The sequence below is a fragment of the Panicum virgatum genome, chromosome 3N, assembly GCF_016808335.1.
Source record: "Panicum virgatum strain AP13 chromosome 3N, P.virgatum_v5, whole genome shotgun sequence".
In the NCBI taxonomy this organism is placed as follows: Eukaryota; Viridiplantae; Streptophyta; class Magnoliopsida; order Poales; family Poaceae; genus Panicum; species Panicum virgatum.
In genome coordinates this window covers 49,489,703-49,497,244 of record NC_053147.1, presented here as the reverse complement: position 1 = coordinate 49,497,244, position 7,542 = coordinate 49,489,703, and the positions used below count along the sequence as shown (strand labels likewise).

Here is a 7,542-nt window from a genome sequence, read left to right as displayed (position 1 = left end):
TGTCCTTTTATAAACCGGGTGTTACAGGAATCTTCCTGAACTCAGAAACAGGAACAGCAGCAGCGATTTGAGCCATTTGTGTTTCTATTATTTTGTTGAAACGTAATTGATTTTTGAGTGCAGAAGAAAGAGTTTCAACTTTAGCATTTATATTTTCCAATATTTTATCATTGGCAGCAAGCTTTTTGTTTAAGGATTCATTGATTTTAGTTTGCCAAAGACTAGATCTCTCAAGGAGGGTTGGTTCGAATTGAAATTCGAATGGAAATTTGAGTTGAAATTGTTACCTCCTCCTTGGAATGGTGGGCATGGTTGACCCCACCCCTGGCCTCCTTGTGGACGGAACCCGGTGCTGTTGTTGTTGATGTAGGCTGCATCTTCATGGGTCTCGGGGCAGTCATTCCCCGAGTGTCCACAGCCACCACAAAACCTCGCACGTTAGGTATGAGTTCATGGCATGGAAGGGAACGAGCATCTGTTTCTGATTCCCTTCATCGAGTTTCTTCAGTAGGAGTTCCAGCTTGGCAGCGAGCATGTCCATCTCCTTGACGGTATGCATTCCGCCCTTTGTTCTAGGCTGGGAATGCTCCTCGTTCCAGCCCTGGTTGGAGACCATCTTTTCTATTAAGGCCATAGCCTTGGCAATTGTGAGGTCCAGATATGCTCCTCCAGCAGCGGCATCAAGATGGGCTCTGGATGTAGTTGTTAGCCCATTGTAAAAGCTTTGGAGCACGAGCCACTCGTCCATCCCATGGTGAAAACAGGTGAGTATGTATTCTAGGAGTCTCTCCCAAGCTTCTGGGATGGATTCCATCCCTGTCTGTTGGAAACTTGAAATTCTTCCATGTAGGACTTTTGTTTTGCCCAACAGGAAGAAAATCTGGCGAGGAACGACGTGGAACATTTGTTCCACGTGCTGACGGCTTCCTTGTTCTGATAAAACCATTGTTTCGCCTTCCCTAGGAGGGAGAAAGGAAACAGGCAGAGCCTGATGGCGTCAGCCGTAACGCCCCGTATGGTTACAGTCTTGCATAACTCCAGAAAGTTCTAGAGACGGGCATTGGCGTCCTCATTTGGCTTGCCACAGAATAGGCTAGCCTGCACCATATTTATGAGGCTCGACTTCAGCTCAAAGTTCACGTCCCCAACATCAATGTTGGGTCCAGTTGCCACATTGGCAGCTGAGGGGACGGAGAAGTCGCGGAGAGTCATCTCAGCCATGGGTTCGGTGATTGTTGATGGTGCTTGGGAAGCTGGTAAGCTTGTCGACTGTGAGAGCGGAGGAGGGACGACATAAGGTCGGACCCTTCTCACGAGCTTCTCGGGATTTTCAACGAAGTTTGTCGGCAAGGAGAAACCAGACATACACTACCCTGTTTTCATCCAATCAGGAGAAAACAAAAAGATAAACACATTAGCCTATATAAGCAGTAGCTAGCTCTTACTCATATTGCCAGGTTTATGTGCTTAGTAAAATCTTTACATCAAGTGCCATCTCCGGCAACGACGCCAGAAATGCTTGTTGGCATTTCTTAGCGCAATCACTAGGAACGGGGGTGTTAAGCTCGTCCCTAGCAACGGCGCCAGAAATGTTGGGTTGGTATTTATTAACATTTACAGAAAGATCCGCAAGCGCACGGATATACCGTTGTAGCATTTCACCCGGAAGTATTCAGGGTATCGTTATTTATATTTTCCCAAGGGATGGCGAGGTTGTGTAAAGATATTTACTAGTTACATAAGCATGACTTTATGAAATAAGGTGCAGACTGCTGATTATATAGGGGTAAGTGATAAACAAAGGATAATCAAGGGTAATGTGACACATAGAACAGCCAACTCTCATGAATAAAGAATAAACAAGCACACCTAAGGTTAGTGGGAGCATAGGCACAGATCCTAGTATACTATTCATGTTAGCAGGTAAGTTATGTTAGCCACATGCTTAGAGCTGCAGGTGCCGGGAAATTAAGGACATCGGGGAGAATGACCCGCACTGGAGAACATCCAGTCCCGTTTCATCTTTGCATGAACTCCTACACGATACCCGAACATCGGGGAGTACGTTAACCGAGAAGCAGCTTCCCGGTGGACCGATAGGGCTGTCACCACCTGCGGTCTACCCCAGTCAAACCGTGGAGCACCGTCATATCCGAGGGATCCTGTATACCCGAGCACCATGCCCGCATATGAGGTCACAACCCTAGCACCCCTGGGTCCCACACCATTCGGATGGACAGGTAAGGTGCTAAGGCAAGCCCGAAAGCACAACGAATCGATATCCTTACCCGGATCATCTGGTCTAAGTAAGCAACTAGTATAACTTGATAAAGCATAGATCAAGGCTAAGCATGCTAAGAACATAGCAAGATAACCAAGAACGAACTCAGTATGAATAGCATAACGAAAGTCAGAATACAAAGCCATACTAGAGGCCGAGGATTGCTCGCCAACACCGAGGACGACTGGATTCGCTAAGAAAATGAAGTACTAGCCTAACTCCACTACCCTAAGGAGTACAAGTCGCAAGAGAGTGTGAGAGAGAGGCCTTCAAGTGGTGTGTGTGGTGAGTGGTATGAGAGGCCCCTTATATAGCTTGTGGAGGTTGGTTCCCGCCAAGGTTAATATGGAAACACTTGAAACTGCCTTCAGGAGGATCAGAGGAAGCTTCCCGCCAAAATGCACCTGGACGGGAGCCAGGACAGGTTCGGCCCAACCCCTAGTTTGGACGACCCCACTTTGGCACCCCTAGCCACCACCTTCGTTCGTGTGTCTGCCTGGTGGGTCCTGATGTTGGTACGTCGGTGCCGGGGTCCAGTTGGTCGGTTTGGTCTGGTTTGTGGGCCTCTTTTGCATGTGTTACGCAGGACGCGATCTTCTGCGACTTTGTCTACGTATTCGTGTTTTCTTCTTATTCCGGACTTGTGCTCCTGAAAACACAAATCTTCGAAAACAACTATGGAGCTAGGTTAGTGATACAAATATGCGAGTAGGAGGTATGGTTTTCCTTCTTTTATGAGTATAGTTGACGGTCATATTTTGTACTTAACGACCGTCAATAGAGGGTATAGGGAAGTGGAAACCTTTAGTCCCACATTGCTAATGGAAGTTGAGGATGGGGTTTGACTTTCCTATATATATGACATGTCGGCCTCCACCAAATATACCAATTAGAGCTAGGGTTTTGCTTTCTCTCGCTACTGCGCCGCCGATGTAGCCTTCTCCATCCCGAGCATCGGTGTGCACTGGCGAATGGGAGAGCAGGTCTCCGGAACCCTTCACCCTTGTGATCCTGCACCGGGAGAGGGCAAATAAGGTTTTTGGGAAGCGCTCCGCGCGACTGCTCAACGAAGATCTTCATCACGGCTTGTCCTCCGTCCATGTCAGGTGCTGCAGTGAATCGTAGTCTGCGACATCGTCTGTTGCACTCTGTTTGCAGGACAATCTTCATCTAGTCAACGTGGTTTGTCTTCCCGAAGGCAAAATCTCAGTAAGTGCGTTGTTGTTTTATTCAATTTTAATCATATTTTCTGAGATCATGATTATGTTGTGTCTTATCACTAGTATGATAGAGTTGTTCATGCTAGATCTTATCATGCTCATGATTTATTTATTTCAGAATTTAGTCATGCAATTGCCTAATATTTCAACAACAAAACTGCTAACTTTCCTTCACCTTCCCAAGTCACCGTGTTCACCAGCTGCCTTGGATGAGAAGTAAGTGGGATATCAGATTGAGCATTGGCTAGTATGCAGTGCAAATTGGGCATATCGATTGGGGGCAAATAGGAATGAATTGAAACAAATTAAATGTGTGGTGTAGATAGGGAATTTTGATGTCACTAAAAAAGCACTAGTAAATTGTAGCCACACAGGATGGCAGAAGCGATCAACTTCTAATAGGTCGCATATGGAACCTAGAGAGATGAGGACACAAAAGTATGATGGATGGCAATTTGAAAGGTTGCTTATGAGGTTCTCCTCCTCAATCCTTTGGATGGCGGTGATTAGTACATTTTTTTTCTCTACGACATGGATAACATCCTATAATGTCAATCATGCATGAGAGTTGTCTATCATTTTATTAAAGAAGAAATGGTATTTCTCATATGGCATTTGTCGTGAATTGTGGAACAAGCTATATTAGGTGATTTAGCATGAGGCATAGCATAAAAATTGGAAGTGTTACATCAAGAAGAGTTAGTACCAGATCATTGGTGGTATGTACTTAGATGTGATGATTTAATACATCAAATATATGAGCAGTTTTCTTTATGACATCCAAAATGGTAGCGACTCGATGCATTCTTTTATGCTTTCTACTATCATGCATGTTTGCATCCTTAGTCTTCTAGATTAATTAGACTATTCAATATGCTTTATGTAGTCACGGTGATTAGATGTAGCATGTCAATCTGCCATGATAACTAGACAAGAGCTCTTATGTTTTTGCCCTTGGAACATCTCATATGTCACACCCCAAAATTTCAATTTGGAATGTGAACATCTTTTCGAATATAATTATCCATCTTTTAAATTTTTTCGAGAATTTTCCAGATTTTTCTGGCAATTATTCTCATTTTTTTCCTCTAGAGCTAAATCCATGTAATGGAAAGTTCTAAAATCTTTTTCACAAGACTCAAGTATTTTTATTTGAATTTCTTGTGTTCCAAATTGTCCCTAGGAATTTTTCCTTGGAACTTTGGGATTCTCAGAATATATATATTTGGATTAAAGAATTTATCTAGATTTTTTTCTAGATTTATTTTAAATCTGAAATATATTCTAAGCGATTGACGGACTTGATTCAACTTGCTTGATCCCATCGAGTTCACTGTGCTCTAATTTTTCATCTCGATCAAATCGCGCCCGAAACAGAGCCGTAACTCGATTTCTGCATTTTTCCAATGAAGCTCCGCTGTCATCGCCATCATCTCTGATGACAACCAGCATCACTTTAAAGTAGACACAACTCGATCCCTCTCGATTGCTTAGCCTTTTGCCTCTCCTTATATTCTTCTCTCTATGTCTAGAATTCTTTCCATCGATCTGAGTCAATTTATCGCTGCTCTCGCTTCTCTCTGTTTCTCTTCCCTAGTCTCAATCCAAAGCCACGCAAGCACCGAAGGGCCAGCGAGTACGTGCAAAGGACCAACTAAACCTGCTGTCTCTCTCCCTCTACGTGTGTAGGTGGGACTCATTTATTGGGCCAAGTCCAAGAAATCGTCTCGGTCCCGTCCACCCGGGCCTCCCTATACCGTGTAGCGCCGCCGCCGCCTTGGATCAACCAAGCGCTGGCCCTGCGCTCGTGAAAAGAAGGGTCAGCCCCATGAGGGCCAGCAAACCTACCGTCGCCCCTCCTGATCTCTCCTCGCTCCTCGCGCAACGCTGCACAGCGCCGCTGCCGCCTCCTGTCTCGCTCGCCTGCGCGCCCTACTGCTTGCGCCCCTTCTCCCTGTGCCGTGCGCCACCGCTCCGAAGGCCCACGCCGCACACATCCCTACCCAGCGCCACCATCAGGAGGTCATCGCCCGACGTCCACTAATGGAAAAAGGCGCTTAGGCACCGGTTGAATAGTGTCTTAGATACCGGTTTTTCCAACCGGTATCCCGCAACCGAGATCAAAGTCTTTTGGCTTTAGAGCCGGGTAACACAACCGGTACCAATGGTGGTGGCTGGAATTCGAACTTGTGACTTCTTGCGTCACGTGCACCTTTCTTACCATCTCACCTACACATCACTTGTGATGGAAAGATAGATATTTTTCTTTTGAAGTAACCCTTAGGTACCGGTTGGTAACACCAACCGGTACCTAAGGCTCATCCATAGGTACCGGTTGATGGTACCACCCGGTACTAATGTAAAAGTTACTACCCGGTACCTATGGTGAGCCTTAGGTACCGGTTGGTGTTACCAACCGGTACCTAAGGCTCATTCATAGATTCCATCAATCTCAAAAATACCGGTATGCTAGCATAGTTACCGGTTCATTTTCATACCGGTACTTTTAGAGTGGATCTTTAGCTTATTTTCTACTAGTGGTCTAGCGCCTCCCTAGGTTGGAGCGACCTGCCGAAGCCCTAGCGCCGGTCCTCATCATCTCTCCGTCCTGGAACATCGTCACCCTCGAACAGATTGTTGCTGCCGTTGATCTCGCCGAGCAGTTCGACGCCTCCTCCTTCCCGACGAGATTCCGGCCACACGTTGCGCTCCCCATCGCAAGTAAGGTATAAAACGGAAGCCGCTCATCGTTCTCATAGTTTAGTAGCGTAGTTGTTTTGCAGTTCTCGTTTTAAAATAAATTTAGAATTGATTTGATTAATAATTATTGAAATTGATTTTTCTAAATAAAAACTAATTAGAGTTGCACATCGACTTTCATAATTAAAGTTAATAAGATTAACTACCAACTTAAATGTGTCTTTTAAATAATATGTTTAGTTCAAACTGCGGATCATAAAGTTTCACGTATAGATGTTCTCACATGCATGTTTTTTTCTAGTTAAATAGTTAACTGGTTTAATTTATAATGAAATTTGATAAATAAAACTTGACTAAGCTTATATCGTATTTACAAATACATATTAAATTCAGTTAATTATAATATAGCCTTTTACATGTGTTCTTACAAATAAAATAAATCAAGTTTATAGTTTTCTTTTCTGCTATAATATAAATCTTTCGATAGCTGTGTCTTTTCAACCGTAGCTCCGTTTTCAGTGTTTCTTGCGCTTTTGCGACCGTAGCTTCGAGCCCTCTCTTTTAGCGTGTTCTTGTAATGCTTTGTTCTTAGTGTAGCGAAAATGGTCTCTCATGCCATATTTCAATATAATATTTTGGCGATTGATGACACACACAACACTTGCACTAATATGATTGTTAAGATGACTATTCTCAGGCTTTTAGGTTTAAGTGATGACAAAAGAGAAGAGAGGCGTAGCAAGGCCCGAAGGAGACTGTGGTTCCAAAGGACAAGAATCGAAGAGACTGTGAAGAAATTCAATACACCGGTTGAACTGATGTTAAGGAAAAGCCACATGCCGGTGTAATTGTCCAGAAGCTGGAAACTGAAGATACACTCACCGGTTGAACCGATGCTGAAGAATTGCATACGTCGGTGCATTGACTTGGAACACCGGTTGAACCGACGCTAAAGAAGTTGCATACGTCGGTGCATTGACAGATGAAGACAGAGGAAATTCTATACACCGGATGAACCGACGATTGGGTCTTGGTGAACGTCGGTACAGTTGTCCAGAGAGTTGTTTTTCAGAGTTCAAAAGGGCAACTACATTCACCGGTTAAACCGACGTAGCATCGGTTGATTGCCTCTACATGTAACGGCTAGTTTTTGAGGCAGGCAGTTTTAGTATCACCGGTTAAACCGACGATGGCTTTGGAGGTACGTCGGATTAACCGGCGTTAAGTGTTTTTCTGGCAGCTTTTCTCCAACGGCTATATTTGCTTGGGCTGCCTATATATACCCCCAAGGCCGGGTCATTTGAGAGTGCTGGAGACCATACAAGCATACAAGAGTCAAAG

General features: G+C 44.5%; 1 non-coding gene across 1 annotated transcript; it reads left to right on the top strand.

The window, feature by feature from the left end:
* The first annotated feature begins 746 nt into the window (after window positions 1-746).
* Window positions 747-854, top strand: LOC120668217. Its single transcript, XR_005672315.1, has one exon. It is a non-coding gene; the product is annotated as a small nucleolar RNA R71 (small nucleolar RNA).
* The last annotated feature ends 6,688 nt before the right edge of the window (window positions 855-7,542 follow it).